This window comes from Cryptomeria japonica, unplaced genomic scaffold, assembly GCF_030272615.1.
Source record: "Cryptomeria japonica unplaced genomic scaffold, Sugi_1.0 HiC_scaffold_54, whole genome shotgun sequence".
NCBI classification, from domain to species: Eukaryota; Viridiplantae; Streptophyta; class Pinopsida; order Cupressales; family Cupressaceae; genus Cryptomeria; species Cryptomeria japonica.
The window spans coordinates 62,501-87,500 of NW_026728876.1; the positions used below are offsets into that span (position 1 = coordinate 62,501).

The window sequence follows — 25,000 nt, forward strand, 5'->3', positions numbered from 1 at the left end:
AGAGAGAAGCCAAGGAGACCACGAGAGTGCTGAGAGTGGGACAGCGCTGAATAGGCGGGAGAAGCCTGCGCGTATAAACGGAGATATATATCCAATTGCAACGAAGGAACGTGCCAAAGATCGAGAACAATGGCAGAAATGCTAGTAACGTGCACTTCGGGACCAACGCATCACCGGAAGACAACCGCCAAACATCGAAAGAGTCGCGATGCTCCGCAACCTACGTGCAAAGCGGTCGCACACCGGGTAAGGGAGTGAGAGCCCCAAACATAGCTGGGCGAGGCGCTCACTCCGCTCTTTAATATCTCGTTAATACCGCCAAGGAAATGGCACAAGCACACACACACAAGCATCCTCGGAAGAGGACAGTTCGAGTGACAGGTCAAATCCAAGAGTTCCGAAGACTACCTCCAGGAACAATCGGGAACAAGACCGATTACAAGTCGTCGAGTCTGTTACTGGGCGAACACGAGATGCGCACAGGAAATCGATCAGCCCTCACAATGGCCCAAGGCCAGAGATCGGACTGCTACGATTTACCCCAACAATCATCGTGCCACTCTTCGCAGAGAGGTGATAGACGCCAACGAGCCCGCGCATAGAAATCGAGGTGTAAAAAGGGCGTTGAAGGCAGGAAGCCTGGACGAAAGAGGCTACGAGGTCACCTCGAAGCGGTCTAAGAATCGGGCGCACTTGGGGCGACTACCAGTGCCAACCCCTTATCCCGCGGTGCGTCCGACACACAGAAATTTCCAAGGCGGCCAAGGAGCCTCCCCGCATAGCAATCGGGGTGTGAGGTTACGGATGCAGCATTGATAGCAATCGAGGTGTGAGGCGAAGGATGCAGAAGTGAGAGCCGAGGGATGTAGCAGAGATAGCAATCGGGGTGTGTGATGCAGAAGAGATAGCAATCGAGGTGTGCGGTGGGAAGGGCCCAGCAGCCAGAATGCATGAAGCGACGGATGAAGCAGTGATGACAACCGGGCTGTGAGGAGAGGAGGGATGCAGCCAAGAAAGCAATCAGGGCTCGAGGCAAGGGATGCATCAAGGATAGCAATCATGTTGTGAGGCGAGATTCCAAAGGCTAAACGTGAGAGGCTGCAGGGTCGACTCAGAGAGGTCTATGCATGTGAGAGGCTGAAAGCAAGGTCGACTCGGAGCGGTCTATGCATCGGGCGCGCTTGGGGCGACTACCAGTGCCAACCCCTTATCCCGCGACGCGTCCGACAAAGAGAACGTTCCAAGGCGGCAGAGGAGGTTACCAGCCGAAGGATGCAGTAGCAATAACAGGTATAGTTCCGCGGCGGCCGAGAAGACTCACTGCATAGGAATCGGGATGCGAGGCGAGGGATGCGGCGGGAAGGCCCCGACGGCTAAACGGAAGAGGCTGCAGGGCCGCCTCGGAATGGTCCAAGCATCGGATGCGATTGGGACGACTACCAGTGCCAACCCCTTATCCCGCGATGCGTCCGATACACAGATAGTTCCAAGGCGGCCGAGGAGCCTCACCGCATATCAATCGGGGTGCGAGGCGAGGGATGGGGCGGGAAGGCCCCAACGGCTAGACGGAAGAGGCTTCAGGGCCACCTCGGAATGGTCCAAGCATCGGACGCGCTTGGGGCGACTGCCAGTGCCAACCCCTTATCCCGCGATGCGTCCGATACACAGATGGTTCCAAGGCGGCCGAGGAGCCTCACCGCATAGCAATCGGGGGTGCGAGGCGAGGGATGGGGCGGGAAGGCCCCAACGGCTAGACGGAAGAGGCTTCAGGGCCGCCTAGGAATGGTCCAAGCATCGGACACGCTTGGGGCGACTACCAGTGACAGCCCCCTATCCCGCGATGCGTCCGATACGAAGATGGTTCCAAGGCGGCCGAGGAGCCTCACCGCATAGCAATCGGGGTGCGAGGTGGGGGATGCGGCGAGATGGCCCCAACGGCTAGACGGAAGAGGCCACAGGGCCGCGTCGGAATAGTCCAAGCATCGGACGCGCTTGGGGCGACTACCAGTGACAACCCCTTATCCCGCGATGCGTCCGATACGAAGATAGTTCCAAGGCGGCCGAGGAGCCTCACCGCATAGCAATCGGGGTGCGAGGTGGGGGATGCGGCGAGATGGCCCCAACGGCTAGACGGAAGAGGCTGCAGGGCCGCCTCGGAATAGTCCAAGCATCGGACGCGCTTGGGGCCACTACCAGTGACAACCCCTTATCCCGCGATGCGTCCGATACGAAGATAGTTCCAAGGCGGCCGAAGAGCCTCACCGCATAGCAATCGGGGTGCGAGGTGGGGGATGCGGCGAGATGGCCCCAACGGCTAGACGGAAGAGGCCACAGGGCCGCCTCGGAATAGTCCAAGCATCGGACGCGCTTGGGGCGACTACCAGTGACAACCCCTTATCCCGCGATGCGTCCGATACGAAGATAGTTCCCAGGCGGCCGAGGAGCCTCACCGCATAGCAATCGGGGTGCGAGGCGAGGGATGCGGCGAGATGGCCCCAAAGGCTAGACGGAAGAGGCTGCAGGGCTGCCTCGGAATAGTCCAAGCATCGGACGCGCTTGGGGCGACTACCACTGCCAACCCCTTATCCCGCGATGCGTCCGATACACAGATAGTTCCGAGGCGGCCGAGGAGGTGGGGGATGCAGCGAGATGGCCCCAACGGCTAGACGGAAGAGGCTGCAGGGCCGCCTCGGAATAGTCCAAGCATCGGACGCGCTTGGGGCGACTACCAGTGACAACCCCTTATCCCGCGATGCGTCCGATACACAGATAGTTCCGAGGCGGCCAAGGAGCCTCACCGCATAGCAATCGTGGTGCGAGGTGGGGGATGCGGCGAGATGGCCCCAACGGCTAGACGGAAGAGGCTGCAGGGCCGCCTCGGAATGGTCCAAGCATCGGATGCGCTTGGGGCGACTACCACTGCCAACCCCTTATCCCGCGATGCGTCCGATACACAGATAGTTCCAAGGCGGCCGAGGAGCCTCACAGCATAGCAATCAGGGTGCGAGGCGAGGGATGCGGCGAGAAAGCCCCAACGGCTAGAGGGAAGAGGCTTCAGGTCCGCCTCGGAATGGTCCAAGCATCGGACGCGCTTGGGGCGACTACCAGTGACAACCCCTTATCCCGCGACGCGTCCGATACACAGATAGTTCCAAGGCGGCCGAGGAGCCTCACCGCATAGCAATCGGGGTGCGAGGCGAGGGATGCGGCGAGAAGGACCCAACGGCTACACGGAAGAGGCTTCGGGGCCGCCTCGGAATGGTCCAAGCATCGGACGCGCTTGGGGCGACTACCAGTGACAACCCCTTATCCCGCGACGCGTCCGATACACAGATAGTTCCAAGGCGGCCGAGGAGCCTCACCGCATAGCAATCGGGGTGCGAGGCGAGGGATGCGGCGAGAAGGACCCAACGGCTACACGGAAGAGGCTTCGGGGCCGCCTCGGAATGGTCCAAGCATCGGACGCGCTTGGGGCGACTACCAGTGACAACCCCTTATCCCGCGACGCGTCCGATACACAGATAGTTCCAAGGCGGCCGAGGAGCCTCACCGCATAGCAATCGGGGTGCGAGGCGAGGGATGCGGCGAGAAGGACCCAACGGCTAGACGGAAGAGGCTTCGGGTCCGCCTCGGAATGGTCCAAGCATCGGACGCGCTTGGGGCGACTACCAGTGACAACCCCTTATCCCGCGACGCGTCCGATACACAGATAGTTCCAAGGCGGCCGAGGAGCCTCACCGCATAGCAATCGGGGTGCGAGGCGAGGGATGCGGCGAGAAGGACCCAACGGCTAGACGGAAGAGGCTTCGGGTCCGCCTCGGAATGGTCCAAGCATCGGACGCGCTTGGGGCGACTACCAGTGACAACCCCTTATCCCGCGACGCGTCCGATACACAGATAGTTCCAAGGCGGCCGAGGAGCCTCACCGCATAGCAATCGGGGTGCGAGGCGAGGGATGCGGCGAGAAGGACCCAACGGCTAGACGGAAGAGGCTTCGGGTCCGCCTCGGAATGGTCCAAGCATCGGACGCGCTTGGGGCGACTACCAGTGACAACCCCTTATCCCGCGACGCGTCCGATACACAGATAGTTCCGAGGCGGCCGAGGAGCCTCACCGCATAGCAATCGGGGTGCGAGGCGAAGGATGCGGCGAGAAGGACCCAACGGCTAGACGGAAGAGGCTTCGGGTCCGCCTCGGAATGGTCCAAGCATCGGACGCGCTTGGGGCGACTACCAGTGACAACCCCTTATCCCGCGACGCGTCCGATACACAGATAGTTCCAAGGCGGCCGAGGAGCCTCACCGCATAGCAATCGGGGTGCGAGGCGAGGGATGCGGCGAGAAGGACCCAACGGCTAGACGGAAGAGGCTTCAGGGCCGCCTCGGAATGGTCCAAGCATCGAACGCGCTTGGGGCGACTACCAGTGACAACCCCTTATCCCGCGACGCGTCCGATACACAGATAGTTCCGAGGCGGCCGAGGAGCCTCACCGCATAGCAATCGGGGTGCGAGGCGAGGGATGCGGCGAGAAGGACCCAACGGCTAGACGGAAGAGGCTTCAGGGCCGCCTCGGAATGGTCCAAGCATCGGACGCGCTTGGGGCGACTACCAGTGACAACCCCTTATCCCGCGACGCGTCCGATACACAGATAGTTCCGAGGCGGCCGAGGAGCCTCACCGCATAGCAATCGGGGTGCGAGGCGAGGGATGCGGCGAGAAGGACCCAACGGCTAGACGGAAGAGGCTTCAGGGCCGCCTCGGAATGGTCCAAGCATCGGACGCGCTTGGGGCGACTACCAATGACAACCCCTTATCCCGCGACGCGTCCGATACACAGATAGTTCCGAGGCGGCCGAGGAGCCTCACCGCATAGCAATTGGGGTGCGAGGCGAGGGATGCGGCGAGAAGGACCCAACGGCTAGACGGAAGAGGCTTCAGGGCCGCCTCGGAATGGTCCAAGCATCGGACGCGCTTGGGGCGACTACCAGTGACAACCCCTTATCCCGCGACGCGTCCGATACACAGATAGTTCCGAGGCGGCCGAGGAGCCTCACCGCATAGCAATCGGGGTGCGAGGCGAGGGATGCGGCGAGAAGGACCCAACGGCTAGACGGAAGAGGCTTCAGGGCCGCCTCGGAATGGTCCAAGCATCGGACGCGCTTGGGGCGACTACCAGTGACAACCCCTTATCCCGCGACGCGTCCGATACACAGATAGTTCCGAGGCGGCCGAGGAGCCTCACCGCATAGCAATCGGGGTGCGAGGCGAGGGATGCGGCGAGAAGGACCCAACGGCTAGACGGAAGAGGCTTCAGGGCCGCCTCGGAATGGTCCAAGCATCGGACGCGCTTGGGGCGACTACCGTTGCCAACCCCTTATCCCGCGATGCGTCTGATACACAGATAGTTCCGAGGCGGCCGAGGAGCCTCACCGCATAGCAATCGGGTTGCGAGGCAGATTATTGGGAAGGGAACCCCCTGGGATGCGGCTCAAGCAGTGCCCAAAGGGACTGGAATGCGGAATCACATCGAGAGACCCAAATGCTATACGAGGGCTCAAATCGAATTATCGATTTGGCCACGACATGGACGCATCGGAACGACTACCTTTGCCGAACCACTCGCAATTGCATCCATACCGAAACCAATAGACATTTCCGTTAGAGCCCTCGCATAGCATTCGGGAATCTCGCATGCCCCTCTAAATCGACCAATGCTGGCGCTCAATGAAAATCCGAGCGCTACCACCGTTCGAGCGCCAGCATTGGTCGAGTTAGAGGGGCACGGGGGAGAATGCTCCAGTCAACACCTCCCCTATATAAGTTATTTGTCCGATTCTCGCACAACCGTAGTCTGCCTCGTCGAATCAAACAACGGTCCCAGATTCCGACTTCCGTTCCGTAGAGACCCAAAAGCTAGATGGAGGCTCGCAAGAAAGAGAGTCGGCGCATAGCAATCGGGTTTCTCGAACGTTTAGGGACCGAGCTCACTTGCGGATAGGGCAAAATCCGCCAAGCAACCCAAAAGCTAGACGGGGGCTCGAATCGAATCGCCTAGGCGGCCACAACAACGACGTGTTGGATCGACTACCAGTGCCAAACCATTCAGCAAGACTAGTCTGTGTCGAGGCCGGATAGAGATTCTCAGAGAGCGCCCGCATAGCATTTAGGAGACCTGCCGCGTCCCTCACACTCGACAAATGGTGGTGCACGTTTATAAATCCGAGCGATCCCAACCCTTTCAAGCACCAACATCGGTCGAGATAGAGGGGCACGGAGGGGGCTGCGTGAGACAACACAGTCCCCTATATAAGTTATTTGTCCGATTCTCACACATCCGAAGAATGGTCATCAAATCGGACAACAGCCCAAACTTCCGACTTCCGTCCCAGAAAGCCCAAGAGCTATCTAAAACGTTCATGGCCGGAACTCGATCGCGGCTATACCAGTCCGCCAAGCAACCCAAAAGCTAGACTGGAGCTCTAGTCGAATCACCTCTGTGGCCATTGCAAGGACGTGTTGGAGCGACTACCATTGCCGAACCATTCCGCAGGTCGAGTCCATACCAAGGCCGCATAGAGATTCACGATGAGCTCCTGCATAGCAATCAGGAGACTTGCCGTGTCCATCACAATCGATAAATCCTGGTGCAAGATTTTTGCATCCGAGCGCTCCAACCAGTCGAGCACCAGCATCAATCGACATAAACGGGCACGGGGGGAGGATGCTCGAGAACACTACCTCCCCTATATAAGTTATTTGTCCGATTCTCAAGCAGCCGAAGTCTGGTCATCGAATCGGGTCAAAGACCACAACTTCCGACTTTACCCACAATGCAAGTCATCGAATCGAACATCGGCCCCCGAGTCGGACTCCATGCGTATGTCAGGTCATCGGACCCAAATTCCGCCTTCCTGCGCATGGCGGGCCATCAATATCAACTCGGTCATCGGACCCAAACTCCGCCTTTTTGCGTATGGCACGCCTTCAAATCGGTCATCGGACCCAAATTCCGCCTTCCTGTGCATGGCGGGCCATCAACATCAACTCGGTCATCGGACCCAAATTCCGCCTTTCTGCGCATGGCACGCCATCAACTCGGTCATCGGACCCAAATTCCGCCTTCCTGCGCATGGCAGGTCATCGGACACAAATTCAGACCTCGCCAATATGCCTACGTATCGAATCGGTCATCGGACCCAACTTCCGACTTCATCCATACTGTAGGGTCTTTGAGGTTGGCGCGGTGCGCTCAACCCAGGGAGTCGACCCATCGAAGCATACACCTCCCCTATATAAGCTATTTGTCCGATTCCCACACCTGTGTAGTTTGCACCTCTGACCAGGACATCGACCCCAACTTCCGAACTCGACTGCAACGACGGCACCAGCGCCTTGGTGCGCACCTTGCGACGCACAGTCCCAACATTCGCCTTCCTGCACATGGCAGGTCATCGGACCCAAATTCCGACCTCGCGAGTATGCCTACATATCGAATCGGTCATCGGACCCAACTTCCGACTTCATCCATACCGTAGGGTCTTTGAGGTTGGCGCGGTGCGCTCAACCCGGGGAGTCGACCCAACGAAGCATACACCTCCCCTATATAAGCTATTTGTCCGATTCCCACACCTGTGTAGTTTGCACCTCCGATCAAGACATCGACCCCAACTTCCGAACTCGCCTCCAACGACCGAACCAGCGCCTTGGTGCGCACCTTGCAACGCACAGTGCCAACATTCGCCTTCCTGCACGTGGCAGGTCATCGGACCCAAATTCCGACCTCGCGAGTATGCCTACATATCGAATCGGTCATCGGACCCAACTTCCGACTTCATCCATACCGTAGGGTCTTTGAGGTTGGCGCGGTGCGCTCAACCCGGGGAGTCGACCCAACGAAGCATACACCTCCCCTATATAAGCTATTTGTCCGATTCCCACACCTGTGTAGCTTGCACCTCCGATCAGGACATCGACCCCAACTTCCGAACTCGACTAAAAAGACCGCACCAGCGCCTTGGTGTGCACCTTGCAACGCACAGTGTCAACATTCGCCTTCCTGCACATGGCAGGTCATCGGACCCAAATTCCGACCTCATGAGCATACCTACTAATCGAATCGGTCATCGGACCCAACTTCCGACTTCATCCATACCGTAGGGTCTTTGAGGTTGGCGCGGTGCGCTCAACCTGGGGAGTCGACCCATCGAAGCATACACCTCCCCTATATAAGCTATTTGTCCGATTCCGACACCTGTGTAGTTTGCACCTCCGCTCAGGACATCGACCCCAACTTCCGAACTCGCCTGCAACGACCGAACCAGCGCCTTGGTGCGCACCAAAAGTGCGCACTTTTGGAGGGCACTTTTTGGAGGGCACTTTTCTGCGCTCCAAAGGTGCGCACTTTTGGAGGGCACTTTTTGGAGGGCACTTTTCTGCGCTCCAAAGGTGCGCACTTTTGGAGGGCACTTTTTGGAGGGCACTTTTCTGCGCTCCAAAGGTGCGCACTTTTGGAGGGCACTTTTTGGAGGGCACTTTTCTGCGCTCCAAAGGTGCGCACTTTTGGAGGGCACTTTTTGGAGGGCACTTTTCTGCGCTCCAAAGGTGCGCACTTTTGGAGGGCACTTTTTGGAGGGCACTTTTCTGCGCTCCAAAGGTGCGCACTTTTGGAGGGCACTTTTTGGAGGGCACTTTTCTGCGCTCCAAAGGTGCGCACTTTTGGAGGGCACTTTTTGGAGGGCACTTTTCTGCGCTCCAAAGGTGCGCACTTTTGGAGGGCACTTTTTGGAGGGCACTTTTCTGCGCTCCAAAGGTGCGCACTTTTGGAGGGCACTTTTTGGAGGGCACTTTTCTGCGCTCCAAAGGTGCGCACTTTTGGAGGGCACTTTTTGGAGGGCACTTTTCTGCGCTCCAAAGGTGCGCACTTTTGGAGGGCACTTTTGTGCACTCCAAAGGTGCGCACTTTTGGAGGGCACTTTTCCTGTGCTCCAAAGGTGCACACCTAGGTGAGCACCTTCGACCACACCTTGTAGCACACCAAACTCTGACTTTCGACTTCATCCGCAATGCAGGGTCTTTGAGGTTGGCGCAATGCGCACAACCAGGGGAGTCGACCCATCAAACCCAACACCTCCCCTATATAAGCTATTTGTCTGATTCTCATACATGCGTAGCCTGCAGGAGCAATTAGGACATCGACCCCAACTTTCGGCTTCTAAACGAAAACAAGGTCTTTGAGGTTGGTGTAATGCGAACAACTAGGGGAGTCAACCCATCAAACCCAACACCTCCCCTATATAAGCTATTTGTCTGATTCTCATACATGTGTAGTCTACAGGAGCAATTAGGACATCGACCCCAACTTTTGACTTCTTAACGAAAACAAGGTCTTTGAGGTTGACGTAATGCGCACAACCAGGGGAGTCGACCCATCAAACCCAACACCTCCCCTATATAAGCTATTTGTCCGATTCTCATACATGTGTAGCCTGCAGGAGCCATTAGGACATTGACCCCAACTTTTGACTTCTTAACGAAAACAAGGTCTTTGAGGTTGGCGTAATGCGCACAACCAAGGGAGTTGACCCATCAAACCCAACACCTCCCCTATATAAGCTATTTGTCTGATTCTCATACATGTGTAGCCTGCAACAACGATTAGGACATCCACCCCAACTTCTGAATTCGTCTGCGTTGACCGCACCAAAGGTGCACGCCTTGGTGCTCACCAAAATCCGACTTCCGACTTCTTCTGCTATGCGGGGTCTTTGAGGTTGGCGCAGTGCGCACAACCAGGGGAGTCAACCCACCGAATGCAACACCTCCCCTATATAAGCTATTTGTCTGATTCTCATACATGCGTAGACTGCAGCAATGATTAGGACATCCACCCCAACTTTTGACTTCTTAAACAAGACAGGGTCTTTGAAGTTGGTGCAGTGCACACAACCAGGGGAGTCGACCCATCAAACGCAACACCTCCCCTATATAAAGCTATTTGTCCGATTCTCATACGTGTAGTCTGCAGCAGCGATTAGGACATCGACCCCAACTTCCGAATTCGTTTGCATTGACCGCACCAAAGGTGCACGCCTTGGTGTGCACCCTGGAGTGCACTTTGGTGCTCACCTCGGTGCACACTTTGGTGTGCACCTCGGTGTGCACCAAAGGTGCGCACCTTGGAGCGCACCAAAGGTGTACACTTTGGAGCGCACCACATAGGGTCTTTGAGAGGTTGGCGCAGTGCGCACACCAAGGTGGGTGTTGAGGTGCGTGCCGAGGTGGGTGGGTGCTAGGGTGCGCTCCATGGTGGGTGCCAGGGTGGGTGCGTGCTAGGGTGGATTCCAAAGAGGGTCATAGGGTGGGTGCCAAGGTGGGTTGGTGATATAGTGGGTTCAAAGGTGGGTACTAGGGTGGGTTCCAAGGTGGGTCACAAGTTGGGTGCCAGGATGCGTGGGTGTTAGGTTGGGTGCCAAGGTGGGCTCCTGCGTGGGTGGGTGCTAGGGTGGGTTTCAAGGTGGACGCGAGGGCGGGTGCCAAGGTGGGTAACAAGTTGGGTGTTAGGATGGGTGAGTGCTAGAGTGGGTGCCAAGGTGGGTGGGTGCTAAGGTGGATGCCAAGGTGGTTCACAGGGTGGGTGGGTTCTAGGGTGAGTTCCAAGGTGGGTCACAGGTTCAGTGCTAGGGTGGGTGTCAAGGCGGGTGTCGAGGTGCCTGGGTGCTAGGGTGTGGATGCCAATGTGGGTCATAGGGTGGGTACTAGGGTGGGCTGCAATGTGGGTGCCAAGGTGGGTAACATGCTCGGTGGGTTCTAAATTGGGTGCCAGGGTGGGTGTGCACCCACCTTGCCCGAGGTGGGTGCCAAGGTGCCAGTGTGGGTGGGTGCTAAGGTGGATGCCAAGGTGGGTGAGAAGGTGGGTGATAGGTTGAGTGGTAGGATGGGTGGGTGCCAAGATGGGTCACAGGGTGGGTGCAAGGGTGGGTAGGTGCTAGGGTTGGTGTCAGGGTGGGTGGGTGCTAGGTTGGGTTCCAAGGTGGGTGCGAGGGTGAGTGTCAAGGTGGGTCACAGGTTAGGTGCTAGGATGGGTGAGTGCTAGGGTGCAAAGGTGCCAGGGTGGGTGCTAGGATGGGTCGATGCTAGGGTGAGTGGCAAGGTGGGTCCACAAGTGTCAAGGTGGGTGCCGAGGTGGGTGCCAAGTCGGCGACTGCTATGGTGGATGCCAAGGTGGGTCACGGGGTGGGTGCCAAGTTGCTAGGTTGGGTTCCAAGGTGGGTGCCAACGTGGGTGCTAGGGTGCGTGGGTTAAAGGGTGTGTCACAACGTGGGTGCCAGGATGGGTGCGCACCCACACTGGCCAAGACGGGTGCGGGTGCAAGGTTGGGTTCCAAGCCCGGTCACAGGCTGGGTGCTAGGATGGGTGGGTGCCAAGGTGGGCACCAGGGTGGGTGCACCCACCCTGGCCAAGGTGGGTCACGGGGTGGGTCCTAGGGTGGGTAACGGGGTGGGTACTAAGGTGCGTGCCAAGGTGGGTCATAGGGTGGGTGCCAAGGTGGGCACCAGGGTGGGTGTGCACCAACCCTAGCCAGGGTAGGTCACGGGGTGGTTGTCGGGGTGGGCGTCAAGGAGCCAAGGTGGGTGGCAAGTAGCCAAGTTGCGTGCCAAGGTGGGTGTCGGGGTGGGTGCCAAGGATCCAAGGTGGGTGCCAAGGAACCAAGGTGGGTGTCTGGGTGGGTGCCGAGGTGGGAGCCAGGGTGGGTCCCAAGGTGAGTGCAAAGGTGGGTGCCAGGGTCAAGGTGAGTGCCAATGTGGGTTCCAAGGTGCCAGGGTCAGGGTGAGTGCCAATGTGGGTTCAAAGGTGCTAAGTTGGGTGCGAGGTTGGGTGCGAGGGTGGGTGGGTGCCAAGGTGTGCTAGGTGGAAGCCCGGGTGGGTCGGCATCCCATGGGTGTCGAGTTGGGTGCCTGATGGGTGCTTCTTGTCAAGTTTTAGTCGTCGGGACTCATTTCGAGCCTTAGAGGTCGTTTCTTGTCCGGTTGCCCTGTCTTCGACCTGGGAACCCAATTTTGGTCCTCGGGTCCCATTTTTTTTTGTCTCGCATCCCACTTTTGGCCTGTGGCCTTTTCGGGGTCGATTCTCGTTTTGGGCATCAGAGCATGTTTCTTCTCCTAAAACCCAATATTTGTTTATTAAGTCTCGGAACACATTTTTGTTCTCGTGGACCCATCATGGGTCTTGGAACGCATTTGTGGTCCTTGGGTCCCATTTTGCATCCCGAAACTTGTGTTTTGGTGCTTGATCCCTATTTTGGGTGCCCACCTTGCACCAAGTGCGCACCCGGGGCAAACCGAGCGCCTTGGTGCACCGGGGCAAGATCGAGCGTGCACCCGAGGCGCCCCGAACATGCACCAAGGTGCACTCGGCCCACATGTGAGCGCAGGTCGTTGCGCCCGAGGTGGTGTGTGGGCACCGCGTTGCAGACGGGACACTGCACGCACACGACGCCCCCTCCAGGTGCACGCACGTAGGCCGGGCCGGGTGCACACCCGACGCCCTAGCAAGGTGCGCGCACCCGGGCAGGGCTCACACTTGGCGAACGGGGCGCACTTCGCGAGGGAGGGTGTGCACCTCGACGGGGGTGGGTGGCCGGGGTGGATTCGCACGTGGGTCGCGGTTTGCTAAGTACACACTGCGACAAGCTCATAACGGGTGCGATCATACCAGCGTTAGTGCACCGGATCCCATCAGAACTCCGCAGTTAAGCGCGCTTGGGCCGGAGTAGTACTGGGATGGGTGACCTCCCGGGAAGTCCCGGTGTTGCACCCTTTTTTAGTTTTTCGCCGGGCGTCGCAATGCTATTTGAATAAACCTTTTGCCCGTTTGCGTTCTCGTCGGGGCCGGGCCGGGCCGGGGTGCGCTGCCCGCACTACCGCGCGCGCGGGGGCGACACCGAGCGCGCACCCGAGGCGCCCCGAGCACACAGGCCACGGTGCAACCCGGGCGTTGTGCGCGCACCCCGGTGCGCCCGAGGTGCTGCGCGCGCACCCAGGTGAAATCGGTGTGCACCTCGGCCAGTGCGCGCTCGGTCGAGTCGCGCACGTTGGCCAAGGTGCACGGTGATGTTTCTTACTCTAAGGTTCCGCACCAGACGCCCGGGACAGGTGAGCGAAGCTGGGCGGGGCCGGGTGCGCGGCCGGGGCAGGTGCACGCAGCTGGAGAGAGCTTTGGAGCACACTTCGGAGCGCACCAATGATGCGCTCCATTCAAAAGTTTCCTGAAAAGGCAAAAAAAGTTGAGATTATAGAATTTCCCACTTGAGAGATTGTAAAAAAAAAAAATTTAAAATGAAGGAAACGCGGGTGCCAAGGTGTGCGCAGCCCAGCCAAGGTGTGCGCACCAAGGCGCCCACCCTGGCGAAGGTGCACGCAAGGTGCGCACCCGAGGCAAACCGGACAATTAACCCAACTTTCGACTTCGCGCGCACCTTGGAGCGCACTTCGGAGCGCTCCTTGGTGCGCACCAATCTTGGGCACCTCGGAGTGCACCATGGCGCCCACCAAGGTGCGCACCCGGGGCAAACCGAGCTCCGACTTCGTGCGCACCTTGGAGCGCACGAAAGGTGCGCACCATGGCGCCCACCAAGGTGCGCAGCCCAGCCAAGGCGTGCGCATCAAGGTGCGCACCCTGGCGAAGGTGCGCACCCGGGGCAAACCGAGCTCCGACTTCGTGCGCACCTTGGAGCGCACAAAAGGTGCGCAACCCAGCCAAGGTGTGCGCACCCCGGTCAAACCGAGCTCCGAATCGTGCGCACCAGAGGTGCACGCCATCGTGCGCACCTTGGAGCACACTTCGGAGCCCTCCTTGGTGCGCGCCGATGTTGCGCACCTCGGAGCGCACCCGGGGAAAACAATGCAATTAACCCGACTTTCGACTTCGTGGGCACCTCGGAGCGCTCTCGGGTTCGCACCTCGGAGCACACCGAGGTGCGCACCTTTGATGCGCTGCCTTCACCAATTTCCAGAAAAGGCAAGAAAACATTGAGAAGGTGTGCGCACCGAGGTGCCCACCCTGGCGAAGGTGCACGCGAGGTGCGCACCCGGGGCAAACCGGGCTCCGACTTCGTGCACGCCGCACCTTGGAGCACACTTCGGAGCGCTCCTTGGTGCGCACCAGGGCGCGCAACCCAGCCGAGGTGCCCACCCCGGCGAAGGTGCACGCGAGGTGCGCACCCGGGGCAAACCGGGCTCCGACTTCGTGCACGCCATGGTGCCCACCGCGGCGAAGGTGCACGCGAGGTGCGCACCCGGGGCAAACCGGGCTCCGACTTCGTGCACGCCGCACCTTGGAGCACACTTCGGAGCGCTCCTTGGTGCGCACCATGGTGCCCACCAGGGCGCGCAACCCCGCCGAAGGTGCACGCGAGGTGCGCACCCGGGGCAAACCGGGCTCCGACTTCGTGCACGCCGCACCTTGGAGCACACTTCGGAGCGCTCCTTGGTGCGCACCATGGTGCCCACCAGGGCGCGCAACCCCGCCGAAGGTGCACGCGAGGTGCGCACCCGGGGCAAACCGGGCTCCGACTTCGTGCACGCCATGGTGCGCACCGCGGCGAAGGTGCGCACCCGGGGCAAACCGGGCTCCGACTTCGTGCACGCCGCACCTTGGAGCACACTTCAGAGCGCTCCTTGGTGCGCACCAGGGCGCGCAACCCAGCCGAGGTGCCCACCCCGGCGAAGGTGCACGCGAGGTGCGTACCCGGGGCAAACCGGGCTCCGACTTCGTGCACGCCGCACCTTGGAGCACACTTCGGAGCGCTCCTTGGTGCGCACCATGGTGCCCACCAGGCCGCGCAACCCAGCCAAGGTGTGCGCACCAAGGTGCACGCGAGGTGCGCACCCGGGGCAAACCGGGGTCCGACTTCGTGCACGCCGCACCTTGGAGCACACATCGGGGCGCTCCCGGGTTCGCACCGGCGTTGCGCACCGTGGTGGGCACCTCGGAGCACACCAAGGTGGGCAGCGAGGTGCGCACCTTTGATGCGATGCCTTCACTAATTTCCATAAAAGGCAAAAAAAAAACGAGATTTTAAAATTTCCGTTTTGAAAGATAGTGAGAAAAAGGGAATGCTGGTGCCATCTTGAGCCCGCCCTGGTGCGCAGCCCAGCCAAGGTGTGCGCACCAAGGTGCCCACCCTGGCGAAGGTGCGCGCCCGGGCAATTAACCCAACTTCCAACTTCGCGCGCGCCAGGGTGGGAGCGCACCCAACAACCGGGCCTGGGAAGAGCCAATGCGAGAAACCCCACCAAACGCTCTGACAAAAAAAGAGGGGGCGCTCCAGTAACCCCGCTTCGGAGCGCACCCTGGGCAAACCCAGCCAAGGTGCCCACCCCGGCCAAGGTGCAGGCGAGGTGCGCACCCGGGGCAAACCGGGCTCCGACAACGTGCACGCCGCACCTTGGAGCACACTTCGTAGCGCTCCCGGGTGCGCACCTCAGAGCACACCAAGGTGGGCAGCGAGGTGCGCACCTTTGATGCGCTGCCTTCACTAATTTCCAGAAAAGGCAAAAAAAAAAGGAGATTTTAAAATTTCCGTTTTGAAAGATAGTGAAAAAAACGGAACGCGCGTGCCATCTTGAGCCCGCCCTGGTGCGCAGCCCAGGTAAGGTGCCCACCCTGGCAAAGGTGCGCACCCGGGCAATTAACCCTACTTCCGACTTCGTGCGCGCCAGGGTGGCAACCGGGCCTCGGAAGAGCCAATGCGAGAAACCCCACCAAACGCTCCGACAAAAAAAGAGGCGGCGCTCCAATAACCCCGCTTCGGAGCGCAGCCGGGGCAAACCCAGCCAAGGTGCCCACCCCGACGAAGGTGCACGCGAGGTGCGCACCCGGGGCAAACCGGGCTCCGACAACGTGCACGCAGCACCTTGGAGCACACTTCGAAGCACTCCCGGGTGCCCACCGGCGTTGCGCACCGTGGTGGGCAGCGAGGTGCGCACCTTTGATGCGCTGCCTTCACTAATTTCCAGAAAAAGGCAAAAAAAAATGAGATTTTAAAATTTCCGTTTTGAAAGATAGTGAAAAAAAAGGAACGCGGGTGCCATCTTGAGCCCGCCCTGGTGCGCAGCCCAGGCAAGGCATGCGCACCAAGGTGCCCACCCGAGGTGCACACCCGGGGCAAACCGGGCTCCGACTTCGTGCAGGCCGCACCTTGGAGCACACTTCGGAGCGCTCCTTGGTGCGCACCATGGTGCCCACCAGGGCGCGCAACCCAGCCAAGGTCTGCACACCAAGGTGCCCACCCCGGCGAAGGTGCACGCGAGGTGCGCACCCGGGGCAAACCGGGCTCCGACTTCGTGCACGCCATGGTGCCCACCGCGGCGAAGGTGCACGCGAGGTGCGCACCCGGGGCAAACCGGGCTCCGACTTCGTGCACGCCGCACCTTGGAGCACACTTCGGAGCGCTCCTTGGTGCGCACCATGGTGCCCACCAGGGCGCGCAACCCAGCCAAGGTGTGCGCACCAAGGTGCACGCGAGGTGCGCACCCGGGGCAAACCGGGGTCCGACTTCGTGCACGCCGCACCTTGGAGCACACATCGGAGCGCTCCCAGGTTCGCACCAGCGTTGCGCACCTTTGATGCGCTGCCTTCACTAATTTCCAGAAAAGGCAAAAAAAAACGATATTTTAAAATTTCCGTTCTGAAAGATAGTGAAAAAAACGGAACGCGGGTGCCATCTTGAGCCCTTCCTGGTGCGCAGCCCAGGCAAGTTGTGCGCACCAAGGTGCCCACCCTGGCGGAGGTGCGCGCCCGGGGCAAACCGGGCTCCGACTTCGTGCACTGCATGGTGCCCACCAAGGCGCGCAACCCAGCCAAGGTGCCCACCGCAGCGAAGGTGCACGCGAGGTGCACACCCGGGGCAAACCGGGCTCCGACTTCGTGCACGCCGCACCTTGGAGCACACTTCAGAGCGCTCCTTGGTGCGCACCAGGGCGCGCAACCCAGCCGAGGTGCCCACCCCGGCGAAGGTGCACGCGAGGTGCGCACCCGGGGCAAACCGGGCTCCGACTTCGTGCACGCCATGGTGCCCACCGCGGCGAAGGTGCGCACCCGGGGCAAACCGGGCTCCGACTTCGTGCACGCCGCACCTTGGAGCACACTTCGGAGCGCTCCTTGGTGCGCACCATGGTGCCCACCAGGCCGCGCAACCCAGCCAAGGTGTGCGCACCAAGGTGCACGCGAGGTGCGCACCCGGGGCAAACCGGGGTCCGACTTCGTGCACGCCGCACCTTGGAGCACACATCGGGGCGCTCCCGGGTTCGCACCGGCGTTGCGCACCGTGGTGGGCACCTCGGAGCACACCAAGGTGGGCAGCGAGGTGCGCACCTTTGATGCGATGCCTTCACTAATTTCCATAAAAGGCAAAAAAAAAACGAGATTTTAAAATTTCCGTTTTGAAAGATAGTGAGAAAAAGGGAATGCTGGTGCCATCTTGAGCCCGCCCTGGTGCGCAGCCCAGCCAAGGTTTGCGCACCAAGGTGCCCACCCTGGCGAAGGTGCGCGCCCGGGCAATTAACCCAACTTCCAACTTCGCGCGCGCCAGGGTGGGAGCGCACCCAACAACCGGGCCTGGGAAGAGCCAATGCGAGAAACCCCACCAAACTCTCTGACAAAAAAAGAGGGGGCGCTCCAGTAACCCCGCTTCGGAGCGCACCCTGGGCAAACCCAGCCAAGGTGCCCACCCCGGCCAAGGTGCAGGCGAGGTGCGCACCCGGGGCAAACCGGGCTCCGACAACGTGCACGCCGCACCTTGGAGCACACTTCGTAGCGCTCCCGGGTGCGCACCTCAGAGCACACCAAGGTGGGCAGCGAGGTGCGCACCTTTGATGCGCTGCCTTCACTAATTTCCAGAAAAGGCAAAAAAAAAAGGAGATTTTAAAATTTCCGTTTTGAAAGATAGTGAAAAAAACGGAACGCGCGTGCCATCTTGAGCCCGCCCTGGTGCGCAGCCCAGGTAAGGTGCCACCCTGGCAAAGGTGCGCACCCGGGCAATTAACCCTACTTCCGACTTCGTGCGCGCCAGGGTGGCAACCGGGCCTCGGAAGAGCCAATGCGAGAAACCCCACCAAACGCTCCGACAAAAAAAGAGGCGGCGCTCCAATAACCCCGCTTCGGAGCGCAGCCGGGGCAAACCAAGCCAAGGTGCCCACCCCGACGAAGGTGCACGCGAGGTGCGCACCCGGGGCAAACCGGGCTCCGACAACGTGCACGCAACACCTTGGAGCACACTTCGAAGCACTCCCGGGTGCCCACCGGCGTTGCGCACCGTGGTGGGCAGCGAGGTGCGCACCTTTGATGCGCTGCCTTCACTAATTTCCAGAAAAAGGCAAAAAAAAATGAGATTTTAAAATTTCCGTTTTGAAAGATAGTGAAAAAAAAGGAACGCGGGTGCCATCTTGAGCCCGCCCTGGTGCGCAGCCCAGGCAAGGCATGCGCACCAAGGTGCCCACCCGAGGTGCACACCCGGGGCAAACCGGGCTCCGACTTCGTGCAGGCCGCACCTTGGAGCACACTTCGGAGCGCTCCTTGGTGCGCACCATGGTGCCCACCAGGGCGCACCCGGGGCAAACCGGGCTCCGACTTTGTGCACGCCGCACCTTGGAGCACACATCGGAGCGCTCCCAGGTTCGCACCAGCGTTGCGCACCTTTGATGCGCTGCCTTCACTAATTTCCAGAAAAGGCAAAAAAAAACGATATTTTAAAATTTCCGTTCTGAAAGATAGTGAAAAAAACGGAACGCGGGTGCCATCTTGAGCCCTTCCTGGTGCGCAGCCCAGGCAAGTTGTGCGCACCAAGGTGCCCACCCTGGCGGAGGTGCGCGCCCGGGGCAAACCGGGCTCCGACTTCGTGCACTGCATGGTGCCCACCAAGGCGCGCAACCCAGCCAAGGTGCCCACCGCAGCGAAGGTGCACGCGAGGTGCGCACCCGAGGTGCACACCCGGGGCAAACCGGGCTCCGACTTCGTGCACGCCGCACCTTGGAGCACACTTCAGAGCGCTCCTTGGTACGCACCAGGGCGCGCAACCCAGCCAAGGTGCTCACCCCGGCGAAGGTGCACGGGAGGTGCGCACCCGGGGCAAACCGGGCTCGGACTTCGTGCACGCCGCACCTTGGAGCACACATCGGAGCGCTCCCGGGTTCGCACCAGCATTGCGCACCTTTGATGCGCTGCCTTCACTAATTTCCAGAAAAGGCAAAAAAAAGAAAAAAATGAGATTTTAAAATTTCCGTTTTGAAAGATAGTGAAAAAAACGGAACGCGGGTGCCATCTTGAGCCCGCCCTGGTGTGCAGCCCAGGCAAGTTGTGCGCACCAAGGCACCCACCCTGGCCAAGGTGGGTCACGGGGTGGGTCCTAGGGTGGGTAACGGGGTGGGTACTAAGGTGCGTGCCAAGGTGGGTCATAGGGTGGGTGCCAAGGTGGGCACCAGGGTGGGTGTGCACCAACCCTAGCCAGGGTAGGTCACGGGGTGGTTGTCGGGGTGGGCGTCAAGGAGCCAAGATGGGTGGCAAGTAGCCAAGTTGCGTGCCAAGGTGGGTGTCGGGGTGGGTGCCAAGGATCCAAGGTGGGTGCCAAGGAACCAAGGTGGGTGTCTGGGTGGGTGCCGAGGTGGGAGCCAGGGTGGGTCCCAAGGTGAGTGCAAAGGTGGGTGCCAGGGTCAAGGTGAGTGCCAATGTGGGTTCCAAGGTGCCAGGGTCAGGGTGAGTGCCAATGTGGGTTCAAAGGTGCTAAGTTGGGTGCGAGGTTGGGTGCGAGGGTGGGTGGGTGCCAAGGTGTGCTAGGTGGAAGCCCGGGTGGGTCGGCATCCCATGGGTGTCGAGTTGGGTGCCTGATGGGTGCTTCTTGTCAAGTTTTAGTCGCCGGGACTCATTTCGAGCCTTAGAGGTCGTTTCTTGTCCGGTTGCCCTGTCTTCGACCTGGGAACCCAATTTTGGTCCTCGGGTCCCATTTTTTTTTGTCTCGCATCCCACTTTTGGCCTGTGGCCTTTTCGGGGTCGATTCTCGTTTTGGGCATCAGAGCATGTTTCTTCTCCTAAAACCCAATATTTGTTTATTAAGTCTCGGAACACATTTTTGTTCTCGTGGACCCATCATGGGTCTTGGAACGCATTTGTGGTCCTTGGGTCCCATTTTGCATCCCGAAACTTGTGTTTTGGTGCTTGATCCCTATTTTGGGTGCCCACCTTGCACCAAGTGCGCACCCGGGGCAAACCGAGCGCCTTGGTGCACCGGGGCAAGATCGAGCGTGCACCCGAGGCGCCCCGAACATGCACCAAGGTGCACTCGGCCCACATGTGAGCGCAGGTCGTTGCGCCCGAGGTGGTGTGTGGGCACCGCGTTGCAGACGGGACACTGCACGCACACGACGCCCCCTCCAGGTGCACGCACGTAGGCCGGGCCGGGTGCACACCCGACGCCCTAGCAAGGTGCGCGCACCCGGGCAGGGCTCACACTTGGCGAACGGGGCGCACTTCGCGAGGGAGGGTGTGCACCTCGACGGGGGTGGGTGGCCGGGGTGGATTCGCACGTGGGTCGCGGTTTGCTAAGTACACACTGCGACAAGCTCATAACGGGTGCGATCATACCAGCGTTAGTGCACCGGATCCCATCAGAACTCCGCAGTTAAGCGCGCTTGGGCCGGAGTAGTACTGGGATGGGTGACCTCCCGGGAAGTCCCGGTGTTGCACCCTTTTTTAGTTTTTCGCCGGGCGTCGCAATGCTATTTGAATAAACCTTTTGCCCGTTTGCGTTCTCGTCGGGGCCGGGCCGGGCCGGGGTGCGCTGCCCGCACTACCGCGCGCGCGGGGGCGACACCGAGCGCGCACCCGAGGCGCCCCGAGCACACAGGCCACGGTGCAACCCGGGCGTTGTGCGCGCACCCCGGTGCGCCCGAGGTGCTGCGCGCGCACCCAGGTGAAATCGGTGTGCACCTCGGCCAGTGCGCGCTCGGTCGAGTCGCGCACGTTGGCCAAGGTGCACGGTGATGTTTCTTACTCTAAGGTTCCGCACCAGACGCCCGGGACAGGTGAGCGAAGCTGGGCGGGGCCGGGTGCGCGGCCGGGGCAGGTGCACGCAGCTGGAGAGAGCTTTGGAGCACACTTCGGAGCGCACCAATGATGCGCTCCATTCAAAAGTTTCCTGAAAAGGCAAAAAAAGTTGAGATTATAGAATTTCCCACTTGAGAGATTGTAAAAAAAAAAAATTTAAAATGAAGGAAACGCGGGTGCCAAGGTGTGCGCAGCCCAGCCAAGGTGTGCGCACCAAGGCGCCCACCCTGGCGAAGGTGCACGCAAGGTGCGCACCCGAGGCAAACCGGACAATTAACCCAACTTTCGACTTCGCGCGCACCTTGGAGCGCACTTCGGAGCGCTCCTTGATGCGCACCAATCTTGGGCACCTCGGAGTGCACCATGGCGCCCACCAAGGTGCGCACCCGGGGCAAACCGAGCTCCGACTTCGTGCGCACCTTGGAGCGCACGAAAGGTGCGCACCATGGCGCCCACCAAGGTGCGCAGCCCAGCCAAGGCGTGCGCATCAAGGTGCGCACCCTGGCGAAGGTGCGCACCCGGGGCAAACCGAGCTCCGACTTCGTGCGCACCTTGGAGCGCACAAAAGGTGCGCAACCCAGCCAAGGTGTGCGCACCCCGGTCAAACCGAGCTCCGAATCGTGCGCACCAGAGGTGCACGCCATCGTGCGCACCTTGGAGCACACTTCGGAGCCCTCCTTGGTGCGCGCCGATGTTGCGCACCTCGGAGCGCACCCGGGGAAAACAATGCAATTAACCCGACTTTCGACTTCGTGGGCACCTCGGAGCGCTCTCGGGTTCGCACCTCGGAGCACACCGAGGTGCCCACCCTGGCGAAGGTGCACGCGAGGTGCGCACCCGGGGCAAACCGGGCTCCGACTTCGTGCACGCCGCACCTTGGAGCACACTTCGGAGCGCTCCTTGGTGCGCACCAGGGCGCGCAACCCAGCCGAGGTGCCCACCCCGGCGAAGGTGCACGCGAGGTGCGCACCCGGGGCAAACCGGGCTCCGACTTCGTGCACGCCATGGTGCCCACCGCGGCGAAGGTGCACGCGAGGTGCGCACCCGGGGCAAACCGGGCTCCGACTTCGTGCACGCCGCACCTTGGAGCACACTTCGGAGCGCTCCTTGGTGCGCACCATGGTGCCCACCAGGGCGCGCAACCCCGCCGAAGGTGCACGCGAGGTGCGCACCCGGGGCAAACCGGGCTCCGACTTCGTGCACGCCGCACCTTGGAGCACACTTCGGAGCGCTCCTTGGTGCGCACCATGGTGCCCACCAGGGCGGGCAACCCCGCCGAAGGTGCACGCGAGGTGCGCACCCGGGGCAAACCGGGCTCCGACTTCGTGCACGCCATGGTGCGCACCCGGGGCAAACCGGGCTCCGACTTCGTGCACGCCGCACCTTGGAGCACACTTCGGAGCGCTCCTTGGTGCGCACCAGGGCGCGCAACCCAGCCGAGGTGCCCACCCCGGCGAAGGTGCACGCGAGGTGCGTACCCGGGGCAAACCGGGCTCCGACTTCGTGCACGCCGCACCTTGGAGCACACTTCGGAGCGCTCCTTGGTGCGCACCATGGTGCCCACCAGGCCGCGCAACCCAGCCAAGGTGTGCGCACCAAGGTGCACGCGAGGTGCGCACCCGGGGCAAACCGGGGTCCGACTTCGTGCACGCCGCACCTTGGAGCACACATCGGGGCGCTCCCGGGTTCGCACCGGCGTTGCGCACCGTGGTGGGCACCTCGGAGCACACCAAGGTGGGCAGCGAGGTGCGCACCTTTGATGCGATGCCTTCACTAATTTCCATAAAAGGCAAAAAAAAAACGAGATTTTAAAATTTCCGTTTTGAAAGATAGTGAGAAAAAGGGAATGCTGGTGCCATCTTGAGCCCGCCCTGGTGCGCAGCCCAGCCAAGGTGTGCGCACCAAGGTGCCCACCCTGGCGAAGGTGCGCGCCCGGGCAATTAACCCAACTTCCAACTTCGCGCGCGCCAGGGTGGGAGCGCACCCAACAACCGGGCCTGGGAAGAGCCAATGCGAGAAACCCCACCAAACGCTCTGACAAAAAAAGAGGGGGCGCTCCAGTAACCCCGCTTCGGAGCGCACCCTGGGCAAACCCAGCCAAGGTGCCCACCCCGGCCAAGGTGCAGGCGAGGTGCGCACCCGGGGCAAACCGGGCTCCGACAACGTGCACGCCGCACCTTGGAGCACACTTCGTAGCGCTCCCGGGTGCGCACCTCAGAGCACACCAAGGTGGGCAGCGAGGTGCGCACCTTTGATGCGCTGCCTTCACTAATTTCCAGAAAAGGCAAAAAAAAAAGGAGATTTTAAAATTTCCGTTTTGAAAGATAGTGAAAAAAACGGAACGCGCGTGCCATCTTGAGCCCGCCCTGGTGCGCAGCCCAGGTAAGGTGCCCACCCTGGCAAAGGTGCGCACCCGGGCAATTAACCCTACTTCCGACTTCGTGCGCGCCAGGGTGGCAACCGGGCCTCGGAAGAGCCAATGCGAGAAACCCCACCAAACGCTCCGACAAAAAAAGAGGCGGCGCTCCAATAACCCCGCTTCGGAGCGCAGCCGGGGCAAACCCAGCCAAGGTGCCCACCCCGACGAAGGTGCACGCGAGGTGCGCACCCGGGGCAAACCGGGCTCCGACAACGTGCACGCAGCACCTTGGAGCACACTTCGAAGCACTCCCGGGTGCCCACCGGCGTTGCGCACCGTGGTGGGCAGCGAGGTGCGCACCTTTGATGCGCTGCCTTCACTAATTTCCAGAAAAAGGCAAAAAAAAATGAGATTTTAAAATTTCCGTTTTGAAAGATAGTGAAAAAAAAGGAACGCGGGTGCCATCTTGAGCCCGCCCTGGTGCGCAGCCCAGGCAAGGCATGCGCACCAAGGTGCCCACCCGAGGTGCACACCCGGGGCAAACCGGGCTCCGACTTCGTGCAGGCCGCACCTTGGAGCACACTTCGGAGCGCTCCTTGGTGCGCACCATGGTGCCCACCAGGGCGCGCAACCCAGCCAAGGTCTGCACACCAAGGTGCCCACCCCGGCGAAGGTGCACGCGAGGTGCGCACCCGGGGCAAACCGGGCTCCGACTTCGTGCACGCCATGGTGCCCACCGCGGCGAAGGTGCACGCGAGGTGCGCACCCGGGGCAAACCGGGCTCCGACTTCGTGCACGCCGCACCTTGGAGCACACTTCGGAGCGCTCCTTGGTGCGCACCATGGTGCCCACCAGGGCGCGCAACCCAGCCAAGGTGTGCGCACCAAGGTGCACGCGAGGTGCGCACCCGGGGCAAACCGGGGTCCGACTTCGTGCACGCCACACCTTGGAGCACACATCGGAGCGCTCCCAGGTTCGCACCAGCGTTGCGCACCTTTGATGCGCTGCCTTCACTAATTTCCAGAAAAGGCAAAAAAAAACGAGATTTTAAAATTTCCGTTCTGAAAGATAGTGAAAAAAACGGAACGCGGGTGCCATCTTGAGCCCTTCCTGGTGCGCAGCCCAGGCAAGTTGTGCGCACCAAGGTGCCCACCCTGGCGGAGGTGCGCGCCCGGGGCAATCCGGGCTCCGACTTCGTGCACTGCATGGTGCCCACCAAGGCGCGCAACCCAGCCAAGGTGCCCACCGCAGCGAAGGTGCACGCGAGGTGCGCACCCGAGGTGCACACCCGGGGCAAACCGGGCTCCGACTTCGTGCACGCCGCACCTTGGAGCACACTTCAGAGCGCTCCTTGGTGCGCACCAGGGCGCGCAACCCAACCAAGGTCTGCACACCAAGGTGCTCACCCCGGCGAAGGTGCACGCGAGGTGCGCACCCGGGGCAAACCGGGCTCGGACTTCGTGCACGCCGCACCTTGGAGCACACATCGGAGCGCTCCCGGGTTCGCACCAGCATTGCGCACCTTTGATGCGCTGCCTTCACTAA

At 60.8% G+C, this 25,000-nt stretch overlaps 2 non-coding genes across 2 annotated transcripts; both read left to right on the forward strand.

Annotated features, from left to right (window-relative positions):
* The first annotated feature begins 12,697 nt into the window (after window positions 1–12,697).
* Window positions 12,698–12,816, forward strand: LOC131862993 (5S ribosomal RNA). The gene has a single exon (XR_009361928.1). It is a non-coding gene; the product is annotated as a 5S ribosomal RNA (ribosomal RNA).
* A 7,804-nt stretch (window positions 12,817–20,620) lies between these two features.
* On the forward strand, window positions 20,621–20,739 carry LOC131862907 (5S ribosomal RNA). Its single transcript, XR_009361843.1, has one exon. It is a non-coding gene; the product is annotated as a 5S ribosomal RNA (ribosomal RNA).
* Window positions 20,740–25,000: the final 4,261 nt, after the last annotated feature.